This window comes from Babylonia areolata, chromosome 20, assembly GCF_041734735.1.
Source record: "Babylonia areolata isolate BAREFJ2019XMU chromosome 20, ASM4173473v1, whole genome shotgun sequence".
NCBI lineage: Eukaryota > Metazoa > Mollusca > Gastropoda > Neogastropoda > Buccinidae > Babylonia > Babylonia areolata.
Genome location: NC_134895.1, coordinates 14,423,175 through 14,444,986, shown reverse-complemented (window position 1 = coordinate 14,444,986; position 21,812 = coordinate 14,423,175). Strand labels below are relative to the sequence as shown.

At 39.5% G+C, this 21,812-nt stretch overlaps 1 protein-coding gene and 1 pseudogene across 4 annotated transcripts in view; one reads left to right on the top strand and one right to left on the bottom strand.

The window, feature by feature from the left end:
* The window catches only part of LOC143295242 (hydroxymethylglutaryl-CoA synthase 1-like), a 28,920-nt gene extending 20,744 nt beyond the window's left edge, over nucleotides 1-8,176 (bottom strand). For 2 of the 3 annotated variants that reach the window (XR_013056998.1, XM_076606821.1), the window contains exon 1: nucleotides 4,441-4,595. The gene's annotated coding sequence lies outside the window, so the exon portion shown is untranslated. Of the gene's footprint in view, nucleotides 1-4,440; nucleotides 4,596-7,818 lie in introns of those variants that run through there. The other variant, XM_076606822.1, reaches the window with a different exon arrangement.
* Nucleotides 8,177-10,295: 2,119 nt separating this feature from the next.
* Nucleotides 10,296-16,743, top strand: LOC143295239 (uncharacterized; annotated as a pseudogene). The gene is made up of 2 exons (XR_013056997.1): nucleotides 10,296-10,437; nucleotides 15,283-16,743. The product of XR_013056997.1 is annotated as an uncharacterized LOC143295239 (transcript).
* The last annotated feature ends 5,069 nt before the right edge of the window (nucleotides 16,744-21,812 follow it).

Genomic DNA, 21,812 nt, shown 5'->3' with positions numbered 1-21,812 from the left:
GAGAGTGGAGAATGAGAAAGTCTCAGGGAGAGAGAGGGAGAGGGATAGGGAGAAAGAGCAATGTAAAAACAAGTCAATACAAAAGCAATAAGAAATGGGGAAAAGTGTTGAACTGGTGGAAGATGGTTTACAATTAGTAAGATAGTAAGACATGTGAGAATATATGTGTACACATATAAATCAGATAGATACATTGAGAGAGAGACAGGGAAAAAGAAGTATTAAGGTTTTTTTGGGTTTTTTTGTTTTTTGTTTTTTTGTTGTTGTTGTTTTTATTGTGTAACCACTGACAGATATAGATAGATCCAGATACACACACACACACACACACACACACACACACACACACACACACAAAATGACTGACACACACTATACACACTGTTGAAAACACCTACATCACTAATAAATATGGCTATCTGATGGAGAGGATACAGACTGATTTAAAAAAAAAAAAAAAAATTTGTATCTTGTTTCAACATAAACATATGGCACTTCTGTATACTTAATTGTAACTGATGCATTCCAAATCATGCATTGGTTAGTGATTCCACCCTACAGATAATTCAATAAAAACCAACAGAACAAGAATGAAAAAGAAAACCTAGACAGGAAAGACTACAAAGTACTATGCATTTTCAGCGCACAGAAGCTTTTGTCAAACAAAAAGGAAAATTTACAAGAAAAGAAAAGACACAAAAAAGATGAAGAAATGGTTTAGTTACAAAGAGGCAGAAGAAAGAATAAAAATATGAAATAAAGTTATAAACACATACACACACAAAATTACCCATGACTCCACATCTGACAAACTCAAACCCCACCTCCCCTCTCTGTGAGAGCCTAAATGGCTTTCTGCACATGCACACTGCACATACGCTTACCCAAATTGTGAGTCAGTTTGCACAACTACTACATCCACATCTTTGTGCTTACACAAGCAACTACCAGTGCAGTCCAAAGTCCACTTTAATTTTACATTCATATACATATATTCATTTCATGGTCCTTCTATGCAACTAGTCCAAAGTCCATTTCATATTCTGTTTCATACGAGAACTGAAAAATTAGCTACTCAGTGTGTGTTATGTGTGTGTGCCTGACTGAACAGGGACAGTGCTAAGAGGCTATGTGTACATAGTAAACAAAACTGGGCCCAAACTAAATCCTGTGGCACTCCTTACACAGATGAGAATGCATTCATGACCACCAGGGACAGACTGGGTACAGCAAGTATGATATGAACCAATCAAGGTCTGCTCCAAAGCAGCCAAAAGCAGTACGCAACCGTCTGTGTGATGAGGATGCCATGGTCTGTGGTGTCAAATACTGCCAACAGGTCAAGCAGTGACAAAATAGACACAAGACCACTGTCAGAGGTCTTAAGGTGTATTGAGGCTGACAGGTCTACATATCTATTGACCTCTGAGCACAGAAATATAGATCTCTGTTTTTCACTCATGTGGTGTTGCTGGGAACCATGACCTTTGAAAGGCTGACCCTCTAACACAACATTACCAATTTTCCTCCCATCTCCTTGAAGGCTGTCCATGTGTAGAAGCTGTTTGTTTTTTTCCTTGGGCATGTTTTCATGTCCTTTTTTTCTATTGGATGTATATATATTATTATATACAAAAGTCCAAATTGATCAGAACAGAATAATGAAAAGTTATTCGAACTGATAAAATCTAAAGAATTGACAAATTTTGACAAAGTTTGTATTATGGGTGATTTTAATTACCCAGCTATACAGTGGGATGGTTCATGAACAGGCCCTTCCGATAATAATTTTATAGAATGTCTGAGAGATGCTCTCCTGACTCAAAAAGTGGCAAGACCAACAAGAAATAGAACAGGTCAAAGACCTAGCATCGTAGATCTTGTAATGGTGAACATTACCAGGTTGGTAAGTGAAATCCAACACATAGATCCTCTAGGAAACAGTGACCATGATATTCTTGTTTTCCAGTTCCATATTTCAACAGTGAAGTTAAAAGCAGAAATTAAGTATAAATTTGACCTAAAAAGGGGAAATTATAATAAAATAAGAGAAACATTAAATAAAATGGATTGGATGTACTTGGATGAACAAGATGTAAATGAGTGCTGGAATGATTTAAAGACACTAATACTTAAATCTATGGATAAATTTATACCTAAAATTACAGGTAGACATTAGACAAGTAAAGAAATTAAAACCCTTATGGATGAACAGAAAAATAATGAAAAGCATCAAAAAGAAATATAAACTGTATAAGCTTTAAATGTAACAGAAAGGAGTAAGTGCTGTAAGTTCATTAAAAAAAGCTAAAAAAAAAAAAAAAAAGAGTACGAAAGAAACATAGCAAAAAACTGTAAATATAGCCCAAGAATGTTTTGGAAGTATGTACAGGACTGCAAGATGGCTGGGGTAACAGCTATTCACAACAAACGGTCAAAACAAGAACCAGGTACTTATAGACCAGTGAGCCTAACATGTAAAGTGTGTAAGATTTTAGAATCTTTTATTAGAGATGCAATGATTTCGCATATGAAAGTAAATAACCTTTATGAAAAATGTCAGCATGGCTTTAGACAGAACAGATCATGCATAACACAACTATCAGAAGTAATCGAAGATCTGACTAAAATGACAGATAGCGGTAAACCTATTGACATAATTTATTTAGACTTCAAAAAAGCATTTGATTCTGTCCCACACGAAAGACTGTTATTAAAATTAGCCTCATATGGTATTACTGGTAATATACTGAACTGGACAAGAAGCTTCTTAACAGGTAGAACACAATTAGTTAAGATAGGAGAAGAAAAGTCAACTTGTGCAAACGTAATCAGTGGTGTTCCACACGGCAGTATTCTTGGACCAGTACTTTTCACAATATATATATAAACGACCTTCCTGATTGTATACAAAGTATGTGTAAAATTTTTGCAGATGACACTAAAATTTATGGTGATGCACACAACAATCTCACATTACAAACTGATTTATATACACTACAAGAATGGTCTGACAAATGGAACCTTTATTTTAATGTTTCAAAGTGTAAAGTAATGCACATAGGGAAAAAAAAACACCCAAATAACAATTACCATATGAAAATAGAAAACACGACACAGAATACTGAGAAATGCCATAGTGAGAAAAACCTAGGAATAATGTTTGACAATAAACTATCCTTTGATACACATATTGATAACATTATAAATAAAATCAATCAAATGATTGGTGTAATTAAGAGAATCTTCAATTACTTAGATAAAGATAAATTTCTCAATCTATATAAAGCATTAGTTAGATTGCATTAGAATATGGTAATATTGTGTGGCACCCATACCTTAAGAGACGATCTATAGCAACAGAAAGGGTCCAAAGTAGAGCACCGGAATTATTAAAAGAATGCAAGAATATGAGTTATCAACAAAGACTAACATACGTAAATCTACACTCACTAAAAGGTAGAAGAGTAAGAGCAGATTTGATTGAAACTTATAAGATATAAAATAACATAAATGATGTAAATGCAAGACATATCTTTAGGATGTCGAACTATGATAGTACAACTACAATTAAGGAACTCAGTAAAGAAAATTTGTTTAGAACACTGCAACACCAACATTAGAAAAAAATCATTGGCTAACGGAATTGCACAAACATGGAATGCACTACCAACCGAAGTTAAACTTGCACAAAATACTAACACGTTCAAAAATCTCCTTGACACCAACACCATCTTAAAAGAAAAAATGTTTGATTATGATGAATAAAACAAAATTTCTTACAGAAGTGTACTTGCAATTTGCATACCCCGCCCAACAACAAACAAAAGAAGAAAATAAATAAATAAAATAAAATGGAAGAAGTGAAGAACAGAAGATGATGATTCGATGGGGACATAAACAGGCCGAGGGGTCTAGGCAGATGACTTGCCAGTCCCTATGCTACTACTACTACTACTACTGCTACTACTTTTATTTACATGCTTTCTTTGTACCCCAAGTATATAAATTAATATCATTTATAAATTGGAGTCCAATCGTACAAAGTTATTGAATAAACTATGACTAATAAGTTTCTTCTTTGTATCTGACTCACTGCAGCTAAAAATGTAGATCAGTCATCGAGGTAACTTATCCTTTCCATCACTGCATCAAACGAAACTTAGGATAAGCGAAAGCCGGAAGATTTTATGGTACTGATGTATTGGGCTGGCGGCAATTTGCATAATTTTGTCTTGCAGACAAAAACTCGCATATCGTAATGACTAAAAAGGATCAGTCCAAGTCCTTCTGGTGATCCTTGACTGACCTCAACCAAGTCAAAGCAGACGAAAACGCAGAACTATGACAAACACTACTGTTTATATTTTTACATAAACACTTCAGTGAGACAGAAGGGCATCGGTGATTAATGCACATCTGCCACGTTTGAATACTCACCTGGTACTTCAGTTATTTAGCTTGATGAATGCTGGAACAACACAGTATGCAATAACTCTCTGATCCAAGTTCTGCTCCCAGTTTTTATTTGATGGCTGATACAGGGACACATGCGTACAATCCACACACCGATCACACGATAGTTTGTAAGAGTCGTCTCTCCCAACGGAAATGCGAGAAGCGCATGCCTGCGTTTATTTGACCAATAGCGTTTCGTCTCCAAACGATCAGCAGTTCAATCAGAAGTTTCTCTGTCAGCCCATATGCTCTCGTACGACGGTCAACGCCGTATTCCGATCAAAAATAGAAAAGATCACATCATGTGTGCATGGTCACCGTTGTAAGGTCTGGCAATTGACCTCTGTAAGCCAGATCAGGCACTGGACTGATGAAAACGTCGACATTGCGGTGGCTCAGCTGGTTCCGTGTGCACACAAGCACAGGCATTCGATTTTTTTTCAAGAACTGGTTTTTTTGCTTTGACTTATTTGTTATACAGCTGCTTTGATGTTTCTGTCAACAAAGTTTGTTTCAAAGAAAAAGAACTGGTTTTTAAAGAATATGTTATCTCAAATATAATTGTCTGTCAGAGTGTCACGTATACATCGATTTACTGCACTGGGTTACTAACGGTAACAGGTTTATAAAGACATGCATCGACGAATGACCAATCTTGACTGAAGGTCAAGAAAACTTTTCCTTTTTTTAGCGTTTGTGCTCATTTCTGGGGATCGGTTGTTCGGCTTATTTCAGTTCTTGGTTCAGTGCTAGCATGAAAAAAAAAAAATCATTGGTTTCACTGATGCACTGCAGCCGGCGCGGTCACTGAAGAGCTCCCTCACCCCCCCCCCCCCCCCCCCCCCCCCCCCCCCCCCCACTTCCCTCCCCATGGTTTCGGCATGTTGTGTTCTTGGGAAAGGCACTTTTACCCCGATTTTCCTCGCGGCTCCACAGACCTCATATGAATGACCGGCTCGGGAAGCCGCTTGACTGACGTGACTACTCATACGGCGGAATGAGAGGACTGACCCCCGCTTTTTGTTCTATGACAGAATAATCAAAATGTGATTGTTGTCACTACTAGTAAACGGCAGGAAGGATCGAAGACATACCGTGACGACAAAGCGGCGCTTCAGTGTGACACCCGGGCTGCCGCGTGTGGGTATGTCAGAAGTCACTGCCCCGGCCGGGCCGGCCCGATGGCCGTACTGACTTCAGTTCTTTTTCATTACGATACCGTGCTGAGCAGCACAAGACTCAGTGAGCGAGGCAACCCGAAACCGTAAGTGGGTAACTTGTGGGCCTCAGTAGAACACAGGCGCCCCGGCCGTCACGGGTATTGACAGAAAGGACTCATCACTCGGCAGTCATAGTTCAGTTGCAGTGACAACTTAAATTTTCAGTGCCGTGTGAGGGACTGGCTGCCAGCTTGAGGACTTCAGTCATTACACGACTCGGACACTGATATGAGTCATACCGACGAGACAGGTTTACAGCCTCCTTACGCGGCCGCAACTGAGAATCCTTCCATAGAGTTCCCGTGGCCTTCCGTCGGTGCCGGGAGTTCGTCCGTGTCACTGAGTGACCACTGACACACATGATGATCCATTTAGTGTTGATTAGCCCCAGTGTGTCGATAAAGGGTATATTACCAGGACACTGAAGAAGAACTAATCATATCCCTCTTCCTTTTTCTTCAGTTTTTTTCCCCTACTCATTCGATACACGTAAAAGCCCACTCGTGTACATACGAGTGAATGAAGAAGAAGAGTGATTGATAGTCACTTACTTCAGCACTGAGCCGTCTTCCGTCTTTGATCACTGACTGGAGTGGTCGGTTCCAGCAACTGAACTCATCGGTGATGCAATGGGAGAGAAGAAGAAGGTACTGAAACTAAGAAGAAAAAAAAAAGGGTCGGTCAGCCTGCCGTGAACTGAAGCCGCGGGGGGCCGGAGGGGGAGGGGGTCAGTCAGTGTAAGACCGGAGTTGTTAGCATCTGACAGCCACGTATATGACACTCATATGACACAAGGGTGCCCAGCAGTATTGGTATTTGTTGCAGTGTCTGAGGCAGGGCATCAGTTCATCATCATTCATCATCCTGTTACAATGAATTCATCAGTTCAGTCCCACAGCCACTGACTGACGACCGTGACCGACATTCACGCATCAGTCAAAACACACAACCGGCTGAAATCTCATGGACAGGACTGACTGTGATACTGTGCCCCGCCCCCTGAACTGACGAACTTCACTGATGGTCACCAGCATAAGTGCCGCATGGACCCGGTCAGTGCCGTTTTAATTGCGACAGTGCACTGCCGGATCATCATCATGATGTGTGTGCCAGGGAGTGTGTATAGTGCGCATGCGTGCGTCTCAGCAAGTGGGGGTCCGTGCACATTGTGGGGATAACTGATATATAGATCTATACATGATGAGGAGGGGTGGAGCTGGAAGACAGGTGTTGCTGCTGCAGAGGCAAGCGTCACAGTGTGTGACATTACGACTGACAAAAAATTTGTGTTATTTCATCAACTGAGTAGGTCGGCGGGATGTACATGTACTGATGTTGCGTGTGTGCCGCCGGTGTATGTACTGGCTGTATGTGCTGTGCCGCCGGTCGTGTGTCCGTCATTATAGCATCAGTTGCCTTGTGTGTGTGTGTCAGTGTGTGTGTGTGTGTGTGTCCTGGTTAAGTTGGGCCGGGGATGAATATATTTAGTTCAGTTCTGAGTTCAGTTACTCAAGGAGGCGTCACTGCATTCCGAGTCGGACAAATCCATATACGCTACACCACATCTGCCAAGCAGATGCCGCGGGCTGACCAGCAGCGTAACCCAACTGACGGGCGGCTTAGTCTGGCCTTGAGCCCGGGAAAAAAGAGTACCCAGATAGACTGAAATAAAATAAGGGGAAAATGAATAGATAAAATAATAAGATAACAATAATCGGAAAAAAAACAACCAAACAACACTGAAACAAATAAGCAAATACATGTAAATAAACAAACTAACATACTGACGGCGTCAGTACATAAATGTATTTAGTTTGAAGTGAATTTTTGTTGTTCAGGTCAGGGTTAGCTCACAGGTAGTTGGTTCGACTATTTTCAATCGCCACACACGTCGTTGACACAACGATGCACTCAACCAATCACTGCGCATTCATTCCTCCTTTACATTAGTACCCGAGGACACAGTATACATTTATACACTTTATATACTGATTATAAATAATTATTGATTCACACACGTCAAATCAGTCAATAGCTTCACACAACATGGAATTTAACATCCAAATTATAATCCTTATCCCGAGATATTCTGCTCTCTCAAGTTACCTGGCTAAGTTTTCAGTCATTCACTGACACTCACACTCACACTACGAATTCTGACCCAACAGTCACTCCTGCCGCGGACTGTAGCTGGCTCCAAGAATCGGGGTGTCTGGAATGTCCTTTTCGCACAGGTCTGTAGAACCTCAGTCACACCCGGTCTGTCTCAGTTCTGGATCTCAGTTCTGGTGCTGGCAGGCTGGAAAGTGTCTTTGTGGACGCTCCGTCTTAGGCCGGGGAGGTCTCTGTTCTCTGTCTTCTTTCTTTCTTCAAATTTTCTTCTCGCTTCAGTTTCCGGCCCCCGTCACCTCACGCCACAACTTATCTATTTACCTTTCTGCACACCAGTCTTTCTCACAAGCCCGTCGCTGTACGAGTCTTAACCAGAACCGCTGAAGTTGCCACACAACTGCGCCGGTGGCTACTTTTATCATCCCGCAGTGTGTACAATTGTATATCACGTGACCACTCACGTGACACATTCCATTGTTTTTGGGGTTTTTTCCCCACACAAAAACGCGGCAAAACTCTTGCACATCAATTCACTATAAACTTTTTATGTATTGTATCTGCTTCCGCCTCACAAGAGCAAAAAATTTCGGTTTATATCAACTGAGATGTGATGATATGAAAGGGACAATTTATCTCAAATTCTATCGGTTAGAATGTATCAACTCTCTTTATTCCTGATGTGGGAGAACTGTAACAGCCCACGCTTACCAAGCCCGTCCACTCGACCCTTTCTCACATCATGCGTGGACCTCATAGCTGCCCGAGGCGTTACCTAGGAGACGGGCCGGAGAGTCTCGCCTGCCTCCTACCTCGTGTGGCTGCCCAACTACCTCCACGATTTGGAGTATTCTTATAATTCTGCCCTTTTATGTTCGAATCTTCGGTAAGTGTGGACACATTTCTAGTACCTATTCATCTTAGTCTAGCCTGCTCCTCACAAGGTTTGAATATAGCCTAGAAAGCATGTCAGTTAAACAGTTCTCCGCCAGGCTGCTCCCCGGCTTGACAGCGTGAGTGCGCCGCGGTGTTTGTGTATGTGTCGTGTGTGTGTGTGTGTGTGTGTGCCGGTGTTTTAGTCTAGTCGCCTCAGAGAGTTATTGCGGATTTATATATATATATATATATATATATATATATATATATATATATATTATTTGCCCAGTGACTCAGTGTCTGTTTATCACCGTTTGTTTTGACGTGCCTGATAATACTATAAATCAGTATAACAAGCCTCACGGCTGCCGGTGATTGCATCATTCGTCCACTCAATGGCACCAGGGGTCAACCATTCATGACAGTTATGAGTTTCTGATCAGTTGAAAAGACAGTGATCGCTGCTTCGAGGCTGGCTTTAGTGAACTGAAGTCAATACCGGCCTCAGTTCAACACTGATGCAGCCATGCCGGCCGCCCTCTTCTGTCATACATTGGGTTTGATCAACGTAATGTAAACTGAGATCTCATGCCAGTGTGTGTCTCTGCCAGCGCTCAGTCTGCCATGGCTGATTTTCAACTGAGTGTGGGTACCGTTGACACGACCGGCGGCATGTAAACATAAATCTCAGTGGTTGAGACAGAGGACGGTGACCAATACTGATTAGATTACTCAGTGCTGAAAGAAGAGCAACCAACTGACGGCGGGATTTGAGAAACGGAATTCAGTCGAAATCGATCGCCGGAGAGCCGACAGAGAACGAATGAAATACGCAGTTGTGCTGCATGGCCATCGGAAAACATCTTTCAAGTCGCCCGCCGCGCGAAGGCCATGAACTGTGAGCGGCGCCGGAGAGAAGAGACTTACGAGCGAGTGCTGAGTGAGTGATTGAATGTGTGTGTGCGTGTGCCACGGTCGGCCGTGTGTGTGTGTGTGTGTGTGTGTGCCGGGGTGTGTTTGTGTGTGTGAAGGGGAGAGGGGTTAGGGAGGAGTCACGGTGTCAGTGGGAGCGGATCGCTCCATGGCTGCGTCTGCGCGCACGGAGTATGTGGGGCCGGTAGTGCATGAAAGGTCAAACAACAGTTTCACCCTGTTAATGTGTCGGGGGTGGGGGTAGAGAATAGTAGGGGGTGCAGAGGGAGTCGGGAGGGGGGTGGGAGAGGGGGACACGGCCAGGTGGGATGAGGGATGGAGGTGGTGGTGGTAATTAAATTTTGCAACAGTTGTACGTTAGTTTTACTTTGCTCAGTTTATTCTTTAATGATTGTCTGATTTATCGATTCATTTTTTGTTTACTTTCGAACATAACCAGTACCAGAAGAAGTTTGCTGGTGTGCATGCATGTATGAATGAAATACCTACGAGGAATGTGTGTTGCTTTTTCATCATTAAGCTAATTAAGTTGTGTTGACATCTTCATCATTTAGAATATAGCGCAATTTAAATCAATGATGTTTTACCCCTTGCGCAACTCTGAGGTGGGGTCAGGGTGTGGGACTGACTGGGAAAAGTCGGTTACCGGGTTAAGGGATATTCCCTTTGCCTTGTTAACTTTCGACGTTATCCAATGACTGTCTGTAAATGACGTAACTGATCACATGACGATTGCAGCCAATCTGACTTAGCCTCTTCCTTTCTGCCATCATCCGCTGAAGAACGTGGGGACACACCATTTCTTCACTGATTTTGAACATTGCACTACCTAGGAGTGACAGTGAGTGATACGAAATGTTTGACAGAGATATTCCAGTTCCACAGAAAGAAGAGGATTGCAAGCGGTATTCCTGTGTCTTCTCTGTAGCCGAGAAGCAGCACTGTTCGGTTCAAAGACATTCCGGTCAGACCGCTTGCGTGCGCGGTGCACACTGCCAAGTGCAACTGCAAGGCGTGTTTCCTTTCGCCGGCGAAAATTAATTCGTTGTCATTATGTTCTGTGATTATGATACGTTAACAGTTTTATTTTAACTGATGCACTATTGCCACATTATTACGGTAGATGACAGAGTTCAAAATAACTAGTTTTCTGACATAACAATTCGTCAGATGCAGCAGACAGTGACTCTGACCTGACACTCGGGCAATATACTAAAGCCTGATAAAACTAAGGATTATTACTATTACAGATGATGATTTATGAGCCAACCAGTAGATGGTTATTGTACATTTTTATAAGGAGATAAATTTGAAGAAAATGTTTCTTCTTGTTTAATGCATGTGTAAAAGAAAGTTATGATTTCAACAAACATGACCACTAGCTGACCTTGAAAATTGTGACAACCTTTTCCGACTTGCTTCACACAAGACAGATTACAAAAGTAGGTTGTATTTTCATGCTTCATTTGTTTTCCGGTAGCATTTTTAATTTAACCAGTTTGTATGCCAAACCAAAAGTAGAACAACAATTAAAGATCATGTAGGCTTTCACAAGTTCCAGTCCCAACCTTTCTCTCACCACACTAATGTACAGTTGCACAGACATGTATACAAACATGTTCACGGCCAGAGTCAATCAAGGAAACCTGAAAAACTGTAAGTGTTTGCATGTGTGCATGAGTGTCATTGACGGAAGCACGGAAACAGCTGCAAAAGCACCTGAAAGAGTATTGTTGCCTTTTGAGCACTAAAAGATTGACAAAATCATTGCATCTCCAGAAGGAGTGAGTGACAGGGTTCCTGCACTTAAATAAATACTTTTAACTAATGATGATTCCTACAACACAGGATTTTATAGATTTTCTGGAAAATAGTTTTTTCTACTTAAAAATAAGAAAGACAGATCTGTCTCCTTAGCAGTGAACAACTTAAGATTGATGGCAGACGTGCCTTTCATTTGTTTTAGTTAAGGAGATGAGTGTGTGCGCATATGGTTCAGAATCAGCTGCATAGTACCTGCAGTTTTTATTTTAGTTTTCAATCAGAAATTAAATTTGTGGTTAAAGAGATTAAAAATACAGAATCCTTACAATTGGAGATGAGTTAGACAGAATCGGCTGCAGAGTAAGTGCAGTTTTAATCTTATTTTTCAATCAGAAATAAAAACTGTGGCTAAAGAGATTAAAAATACAGAATCCTTACAGTTTGTGTGTGTGGCAAAACTGATAGTGTACCTGAACTGGTTCGATCTTTTTTTCAAATTGTCATGAAGTTGTGTACGTCAAGGTGGAAAAAGTTACTGTACTTATTTGGTTTCACTTTAGATTTTAGTGTCAATGTGTCCATGCATGTTTACTTTTTTGTTATGTGTGTGTGTGTGTATGTATATATATGTGTGTATATATATATATATATATATATATATATATATATATATATTCATGTATTGACTATTGTTCTTTGATGATAAATATTCTGAATCATAGTATAAATTAGTTTGGGCCCTTGATTATTTTTCAACCTGATCAGGCGTTTTGAGATTCATGTATAATTGATTTCAGTTGAATTTCATTTAAAGTTGAATAAACTGTGGTCTTGTGTCTGACCTGTCAGGTATGATTCTGTATAGGGGGGGAAAAAAAAAGTTCTCAAGTTCTCTGTGTGTGTGCATGAAATTATGCATGCATATGTCCTAGGATGAAAGTGACAGAGTGAGTCTGTTTGGACTGTGTGTCCACATATGTGTGTGTGTAATTTTCTCTAGAAATAATTGTCAACACCAAATTTGGCCGAAATGATAGTGAAAAATAGGGTTAAAAAATTCTTTTCCGCATATTCTAATTACAGTGACATTACACTTCTGGGAAGGGCACAAATAGTTTTGTGTATTAACACAAAAGTCACTGTACAGTTTTCTTTCTCATTCACAGAACTTTGCACTTTAATGTGACATATTTAGCATACACATTTTTATGTGACATACTCAGGATACTGATACACTTCTTAACAGCAGTCATATAATTTTTGTTCCAATGGTAATTTTTTTTTTGCTTAGTACTACCGAAGTTACATTGGCACACACATGTGATCTTGCAATGGGACCGTAATCTTAATACTAATAATAGTATGGGAATGAATTTTTATTAAAACGAATCAGTCTAGTTTAGGAAATACATTTCTTAAAATCTAATGAATGGAGAATATAATTACCAAGGTTAACAGGATGAGATAACTCACAAACAGGGAAAGATAACTCAGATTTTTAGTGGGGAAAAAAGTACACAAATTCTAATAGGTTAATTTATGGGTGGAAATGATGTTAAAATATTAGTAAATGTATGAGACACAGCAACCAAGTCCAATTGTTTTCTCCACTTTCATGTTTTAAACATAAACACTGCACATAAACACTCACATACAACCTCCCACCTAAACACCAGCAAACACTATCACACAATATTATAACATAAAAGGTCACTGTAAACAATATGTCGGCTTGAAGCTTTGATCTGGAGGGTTTCATAGTAATGAAAACCCCAAAATGAAGGTTTCAAGCTAAAATATTGTTTCTTCTACACCCACTTAACACCCCCTGCTCCCTTCCTGTTGATATACCTTGCAGCATGTAATCATCATCAGGATACCCAGAAGTGAGATACCCAGAATCACTTCAGTTGATCAACATTACTTTCGTTTTCTATCATGTTTTTGTAGTTGCTATTGTCACCATTGTGGTAAAATCAAACAAAATTCTAGCTACCTCCTCTGTACTGAACATCCTAGCAGCCATGTTGACCCGCTGAACAACTTTTCATGCAACAAAACGGGGGGGGAAAAAAAAAGGAAGAAAAGAAAGCATGAAAATCAAGCCAAAAGTTGCTGAGGTATTGGGTATTGCTTCAAACACTTAACTCAAGAAGTTGGCATTAGCAAGAAAGTATGCATATTCAAATTAGTGGCTGAACTGTTGATAATGCAGTTACCCTTAAACTGTGGAAGGTGGATTTATCTGCGATTGGTAGTAATAGGCCTGAAGCCCTTTGTATTTTACTGTCATTGTGAGGGTCTTTCACTTCTACATTCGCCCAAGTAGTTTTGGTTTTTGTTGTTGAAAATAAATCATACACAGTTCAATGAATTTTGAATAGTAGTATGCATGTGCAATTGTTTACGATAACTTAGTTTCGGCTTGCTTTATTTTGTCCCATTTATTTTTTAATTTGTGAATAATTGGAGATAGAAAATTGTGAATATATGGAGATAGAAAAATATTGATTACAATGTATAAGTAAAGTTTTCACAGGCTTTCTTTGACTTGAAATGATTATAGGCAATTTAGATGTGTGAACATCAGCTTTAAATTAATCAGGGTTTCTTGACAGTTGCTATTTTACTTCACAGAGCAATCATGTTATCAAGCTATCATGATGATTGCCATTTTATCACACAGAGTAAGTGGCTGCTGAATGTTATTATAAAATCTTGATAGCTATTAATATTGCACTGCATTGTATTCCATACCTAACATGAAGTAAACTGGAAAGGTTACCAAGTTTGAGAAAGTACGCCCTGTTATTTGTGCTGAAGGTGTGGTGACAGTTCTCCTCAGCCCCCTCTAATCCTTTAAAAAAAAAATTTTTTTAAAGGAAAAACATCTTAAGATAGGCTAGAATAGTCAGGAAAAGTTCCTGTATTGAAAAGTGACTTTTGAGCAGGGTTTGGAAAAGTTTCTAATTTTTGAGAAATCGGCAAAATGTCACAGCTTTTGAAACAATAAAAGCGTAAACATGGCAATATGGTAAAAAAACAAAACAAAACAAAAAAAAGAAGATAAGGAAATTAGGAAGGAGGAAAAAAACCCAAGAAATATCATGCAAATAGAAGGTTGATTTTGCAGTTGCTTTTTCACCTTTTTGTGGTGGATGTTGTGACTGATTTTTTTCCCTTTTCAGAATGATGGCAATGCACAGCCATGCTAATAGGAATTTTAAGATGTCATGCAACTGTTATTGATCATAATAATGTTTGTGAAAAAGATCAAAATGGTTTGAAGGGGAAAAAAAGGGAATGGTTTGTGGAATTGAAAGTGAAACTATATACCAGCCATGTCAGTGCATCCTTCATATGTGTATGACATGGCTGTTCTCATGGAACTTAACAGATGATTCTTGCAGCTTGGCTAGAGAAATAAAGTAACAGATCCATACAACTTACAAGTTACTGATATTACTGCATGAAGATCAATATTGTGAATAAGGATATAGATCAATATTTCTTGTGTCTCTTTATCTTATTTATGTTTGGCTTGATAAGTGTAGAAAAGTGTGATCAGCTATTTGTAAATTCTATAGTGTTGGAAATGGAAAGATGCTCAGGCAAGCACATAAACCTTTCCACTGTCTGAACTCTATATACTCTTATTGATCTACATGTTGTTTGAGACCAGAAACATTCTGGAGTTCAGGTATCTTGGCTAGTGTGATATCATTTTGCATGCATATATATATATATATATATATATATATGAAAAAATATTAATATGGTGTTCTGGGCTGGAGTGTATAAAGTTAGATTTTACTCCTGTATAGCAAATAAGGTCATGGTACTTGAAGCATATTGAGATTTGCTAAGTGACAGGTTTATTGAAACAAAAAACATGATAGAGTATCCTCTTATTGTGTTGCAGATGGGAAGCCAGAAACTTGGATTTGCTGAGAACTTTGCTCTCTCCGGCGCTGCAGCTATCATCTCCAAAACAGCAGCTGCTCCAATTGAGCGCATCAAGCTGCTGGTTCAGAATCAGGATGAAATGATAAAGGCTGGCCGTCTGTCTGAGCCCTACAAAGGAGTCATTGATTGTACCGTTCGCACTTTCCGCACTGAGGGCATTCTCCCTTTCTGGCGTGGGAATCTGGCCAACTGCCTCCGGTATTTTCCCACTCAAGCTCTCAACTTTGCCTTCAAAGACAAAGTCAAGGCTCTTTTCAAGACGAATCCCAATGAGTCCTATGCAGTCAAATTCTCGAAGAACATCTTCTCCGGGGGTGTGGCAGGTGCCTTGTCACTGTGCTTTGTGTACTCGCTTGATTATGCCCGTACACGTCTGGCCAATGATGCCAAGGCTGCAGGCAAGGGTGCTTCTGAGCGTCAGTTCAATGGTCTGATCGATGTTTATGTCAAGACCCTCAAATCCGATGGTTTTGTTGGTCTATACCGAGGCTTTGTCATCTCCTGTGTGGGCATTATTGTGTACCGTGGCTTCTATTTTGGTCTGTACGACTCGCTGAAGCCTATCATGCTGGGTGAAGATGCCAATGTCTTTGTGTCTTTCTGTCTGGGCTATGCTGTCACTGTGACCTCGGGTCTGCTGTCCTACCCCATCGACACCATCCGACGACGCATGATGATGACCTCTGGCCAGGCTGTCAAGTACAAGGGCTCCTTGGACTGTGCCATGCAGATCATCAAGAACGAGGGTTTCATGTCCATGATGAAGGGAGCTGGCGCCAACATCTTGAGAGGTGTGGCTGGTGCTGGTGTGCTGGCTGGTTTCGACAGCTTCAAGGCTTTCTACATTGAGTGGCGTCTGAAGCAGTGAACATGCTGACGATAGCAAGTCTTTTTGTTTTTTGTTTTTTCAGCATCTGTGTAGAACACATCTGGATCCTTGGTCAAACAAAAACTATTTAATTGGGCTCAAGAACAGAGTGGTGCACTTTGACTGTCTGAGATTAAATAGACATTACTGGGTTTATCATCTGGGGCGGGAGTACCTACTGTATTTGTAACAGATTTTTTTTTCCCACCATGAAATTTAAGACATTCAAACTGATCATTTTGAAAGTGCATACATGTGTGTGTGTTACTTTAGGCTGATGATTGTGAAATGAAAATAATATGGAAATGAAGGCAAATCTTTTCTTTCTTTGTTGTGGTGAAAGAGCCATAGAAAAAGCCACTATTTGTGATATGACCAAGACATTTACTTTAGTTTGATTGATGTGGCTGCAGTATTATGCTGGGCTCTGATAGTAGCAGATCATTTATCTTGCCATGTGTGTTTGGCATTAGATATAACACAACTGAGTGGCCATAATGAGTGTAAAGGAGATAGCAAAACATTAAAAGAGAGTATTTGATAACTCAATGTGTGTGTGTAGTTAAAGATTTTGGAATTGATTGATAATGTGTGTAAGTACCAACATTGTGTACTGCTGTAAAGTGCCATGTTTAGAGTTGTGATTCAATTTTTCCAAGTTAAAAAAAAAAAAAGGCAACATCAGAACTTTGAGTCACTACTCCAAAGCAGAGATTTAAAATCTTTCTTGTGTTTGTAAATAACCATGGTATTTGCTTAGCACTGAATCTTGCACAGACTAGCACTTTCACATGTCATTCACAAGCACACATCTCTGATTCATAGTGATGGGGGAAGCACTAATATTTGTATTTATATTTCTTTTCATCACAACAGATTTCTCTGTGTGAAATTCGGGCTGCTCTGCCTAGGGAGAGCGTGTTGCTACACTAGTATAGCATCACCCTTTTTTGTTTGTTTTTCCCCTGCATGCAGTTTTGTTTGTTTTTCCTATCGCAGTGGATTTTTTTTTTTTTTTTTTTTTTTTTTTTTACAGAATTATGCCAGGAACGACCCTTTTGTTGCTGTGGGTTCTTTTACGTGCGCTAAGTGCATGCTCCACACGGGACCTCAGTTTATTGTCTCATCCGAATGAATAGAAAAGGAAGACAAAATAGATGACAAAACTTGCCCACTTAAATAGCTATAGACTGTAGACTAACCAAAAAAAAAAAAAGAAAAGGCGAAATGGTTTCTGTTGTGAACAGCAGTAATTACTTTCATTGTAATTAAACAGTTTCAAAGTGAGGAAGTTTGGCTTCTCCATGAAGTGTAATTTTGGACTGCCCACCACATTTATAAACAGACCCAGTAAGTAAATAGCAATTGCACACCTGAATTCGCAGATGGTAGATTGTTTTTGCAAATAGTAGATTGGCTTCCCTTGAATCTGATGCCACCTACATCCAGCAACAATCATTTAGCAGTAATCAAACCCAGTAGTATGTCCTTAACAAACAGGAAGAAGAAACATAGTGGTAGGAATCTGGAATTCCATATAGTGAAATCAGCAGTGAGGAAGGATGTATTGCAGTTGAACAAGACAAAATTGAATTTAAGCAACACATCTTTTCTTTATTTACAGACATACATAAAATCAGGTTATTACTATTATACAACAGCATTGCTGTTGAGACACTTTCACTGACATAAGTGACATTCAGAGATGCATGTTCTGATTCAATATAAGCAGAACACCACCTCATAAGCACTCTCCTGATGACAATAATCACTGTAGTTATGAACCAAACAGATGTAACCATAACATCCCTCCAATGACAATATCCAGCTGACATCAACAAACACCAACAAACATGCGCTTGAGGGTTGAGAAAAATTAAACACCACAAGGACAGGACATAAATGTTTCTGAACTGAGACTTATGGTATCTTTGCATAATGTGAGGTGGATGCTGTGGAGCAAATCCATTTACAGAAGACAAAGTGACGTGCATTCAGATTTTCATATCTTGGTGTCAGGAAGTATTGTTTTAACCTTCGCTGGCTGTCGCTTTTGACTACACGCGGAAGCTCATGTGGGTCGTCCACGACCCATACCGCTGTCGCTTTTGGCTGCACACGGAAGCTCATGTGGGTCGTACACAACCCATACTTTGTAAAGAGACAAAAACCTGTATATTCCTCCAAAGCTTGTGTGGGTCGTACACAACCCATACTTTGTAAAGAGACAAAAACCTGTATATTCCTCCAAAGCTTATAACAAAATATAGAAAAAAAATATAGAAAAGGAAAACATATAACAACTGATTACACACACATGCGCTCGCACACGCACACACTCACACAAACACATACACTCAGAAGAAACATGCTCCCGCATTCACACACATGCACATACACAAACGCATAACACCACATGCACATACATACAAACCCAACCTATGCACACACAGAGAGATGACTAGTAGCATCCTATACACTCACAAAGATATTGTCACACAGGTACATGCTGTTAGAGAAAGGGATGGAAGGGGGTTATAGCTGAGGACGGGCAAAAGGGAGGGGGAGGGGGGTAGTGAGGCTACTGAAAGTAAAACTTCTTTATTTTCCTTTCTTTAAAAAGCATGGGTCATGCACGACCCACACAAGCGTCCGTGTGTAGTTAAAACGCCACCTTTAATTACTCATTAACTAATTAATGATTTTTTTTTCATGTTTTGGCAAAAGTTGGCCTTTTAGGTGTAGGAAGCATTTCTGAAATTTCGTAGAAAAATATGAAGAATTAGCTGAGATATTTGCGTTTTTGTACCCTTCTGGGTCATGTACGACCCACGATAGCCAGCGAAGGTTAAGAAATTTGAGCAACCCTCTCTGTTTAAAAAAAACAACACACTTTGTGACCCCCAACCATTTGAGCCCTTGGCATTCTCATCTTACTTCAAACGTTGATGAGAGGGTCCAGTTTTATTCAGAGGAAAAACAATGAAAAGGTATTACATGGATGTATTTACAGGAGCCCAAATACTTCAGATAATAACACACAGACACTTTTTCAGTTACTTTCATCAGAGAATGTATTTGATGAAGTGTGTAAAATGGAGGACCTAGTTTTTCTTCTATAAAATGTTACGGAACTTGTGCTTCAGTAAAAGATGATGCTGATATTGAACTTCACAGGATGCCATTTTGATACAAATGGTAAAGCCAACAAGAAGAGAAGTCAGACATCAAATATATTACATGGACTCCTAGTAGAAGAAAACTTGGTATCTGACGTTCATCTCAGTCCACTAGGAAAAAGTGACCATGACAACTTAAAATTAGACCTGTTTGTTCCTAAACTCAGCACTAGCATTTTAAGGCAATGAGTGAATATGAATAAATAGCACTAACAATCTGGTCAACAATCAATTTTCTGGAAGTGAATAAGGTGTGGAGTCATATTAAGTGGTGCACAAATTCATGCAGAAACATGCCACTAATAAAGAGCAAAGGAAAGATACAGGCCTTTCTGACTGGATTCAAAACAAAAAAAATCACAGAAAGCTATAAAGAAAAAGGACAACTCATTAAAAAAAAAAAATTTAAAGAGAAGTAAATGTGGAAGAGACTACCAGAAATATGTTGAAGAGAGAAATCCATGAAGACAAAAAGTAAAAGGAGTGGAGAAGAATTATGAGAAACAATAATGGACAGTAAAAGTAAACCAAAACACTTCTGGAAGTATGTAAAGAAAAGATTAAATACAGGCATTGGTTCTCTAAGAAAAGAAAACGGAGAAATAGCAACAACAGATGAAGAGAAAGCTAAAACAACAAATTCTTTCAAGCATCTTTCTTAGAGAAAATTATTTGAATTTAGCACACACAAAAAAAAAAGAAAAGTTCAAAGTAAAATATGTATTCGAGTGATGTTACCTTAACTCCAGAAATAGTATATAAAAAGAAAAGAAAGAAAAAAGATTAAACACACTGGACTCTTAGAAAGCTGAAGGACCTCACCAGGTACCGGCACAGATGTTTTAAAAAATTACATAATGAGATTAGTATGCTACTCAGTGTTAACAAATCACTGGAACAAGGGAGATTACCAAATGGATGGAGGAAGGAATCTGTAAAAAGGTTTCAAACAAGGGTCCTTGAAATTCCTGACCAGTAAGTTTGTTGTTTTTTTCAGCCTGTATATCATGCAAAATTTTAGAATAGAAAATTCATGATAACATTGTGCAGTACTTTACTGATAACTTTGACTATCCATACGGTTTCAGTAGTAAAATACCGTGTGTAACACAATCATTAGAAGTAATGGAAGACTTTACAGCAAGGTTAGACGATGGAGACACAATGAATGTAATATATAGAGAGAGAGATTTTAAGAAGGCATTTGATTCAGCTTCCTTTGATTAAGCTAGAAATATGATTGTTTGGATACATATTTTTTTAAAAGAATACAAAGAGTAAGGATGGAAAATCCCTACTCACAAGAAGCTGATGTTTTTGGTGGTACTTCTTTTTTTTTTCTTTTTTTTCTTTTTTTTACAATATTTATAAATATTCTGCCAGAAAATGTAAAAAGCATATGTAAAACTACAGATGATACAAAACTATACAATATGTCAAGTAACAGAGGGGAATTACAAAGTGACAAAGATACGTTGCAGAAATGGTCAGAAACTTGGAATCTTTATTTTGATGTTAAAAAAATGTAACGCCCTACATAGTGGAAGGGGAAAACAATCTCAAACGTGAGTATGCAGTGAATTTTAACATAAATCCTATCAATGTAGGAATGAAAAAAATATCTGGGTGTAAAGTCCTACATAGTGGAAGGAGGAAAAAATCCCAAACATAAGTATGCAATGAATTTTAACATATATCCTATCACTGTTTGTTGGGACGAAAAATATCTGGGAGTTACTTTTGATTAAACCTTACCCTTTGATTCACACATACATGCAAGGGCAAAGAAGAAGAAAAAAACGGGCAAATTTCAAATTTGTCTAGGAGTGCAGAAGACAGAAGAGGAAAACAGAGAGGGACCACATCAGCAACACTATCACTGAAGGCCTGAGCACCAGCAACAGCATGCCATTCCGGCAGTACCTCAGGAGTTGGAGGCAGGACAGCTTGGGTGCATCCCCGTTGAAGAGAATGGCTCACTGATCAGTGACACCAGGGCGAAAGCAGAAATACTCGTTGATCAGTTCAAGGGCTTCTTCACTCAAGATGATGATGATACAACCAAGCACCAGGACCAACCAACAGTTAATGATGTACCCGACATTACGATCAACCCAGAAGGTGTACTGAAGCTGTTGAAGGAACTGAACCCAGCCAAGGCTTGCGAACCAGACTGCATACCAAACCTTGCCTTAAAAAACTGCGGAGACTGCCATCGGCCCAGCCCAACCGGGCATCTTCCAGCAGTCAATAGACACAGGAGATCCACTACAGGACTGGCACAGTACAAACATCTCATGCGCCTTCAAGAAAGGAAACAAGCACCTGGCCGAAAACTACAGACCCATCTCCCTCACATCTGCCTCCTGCAAAATGCTGGAACACATTATCTGCCACCACCTGCATAAGTTCTTCAAGGAGCATAATACATTGACTCTC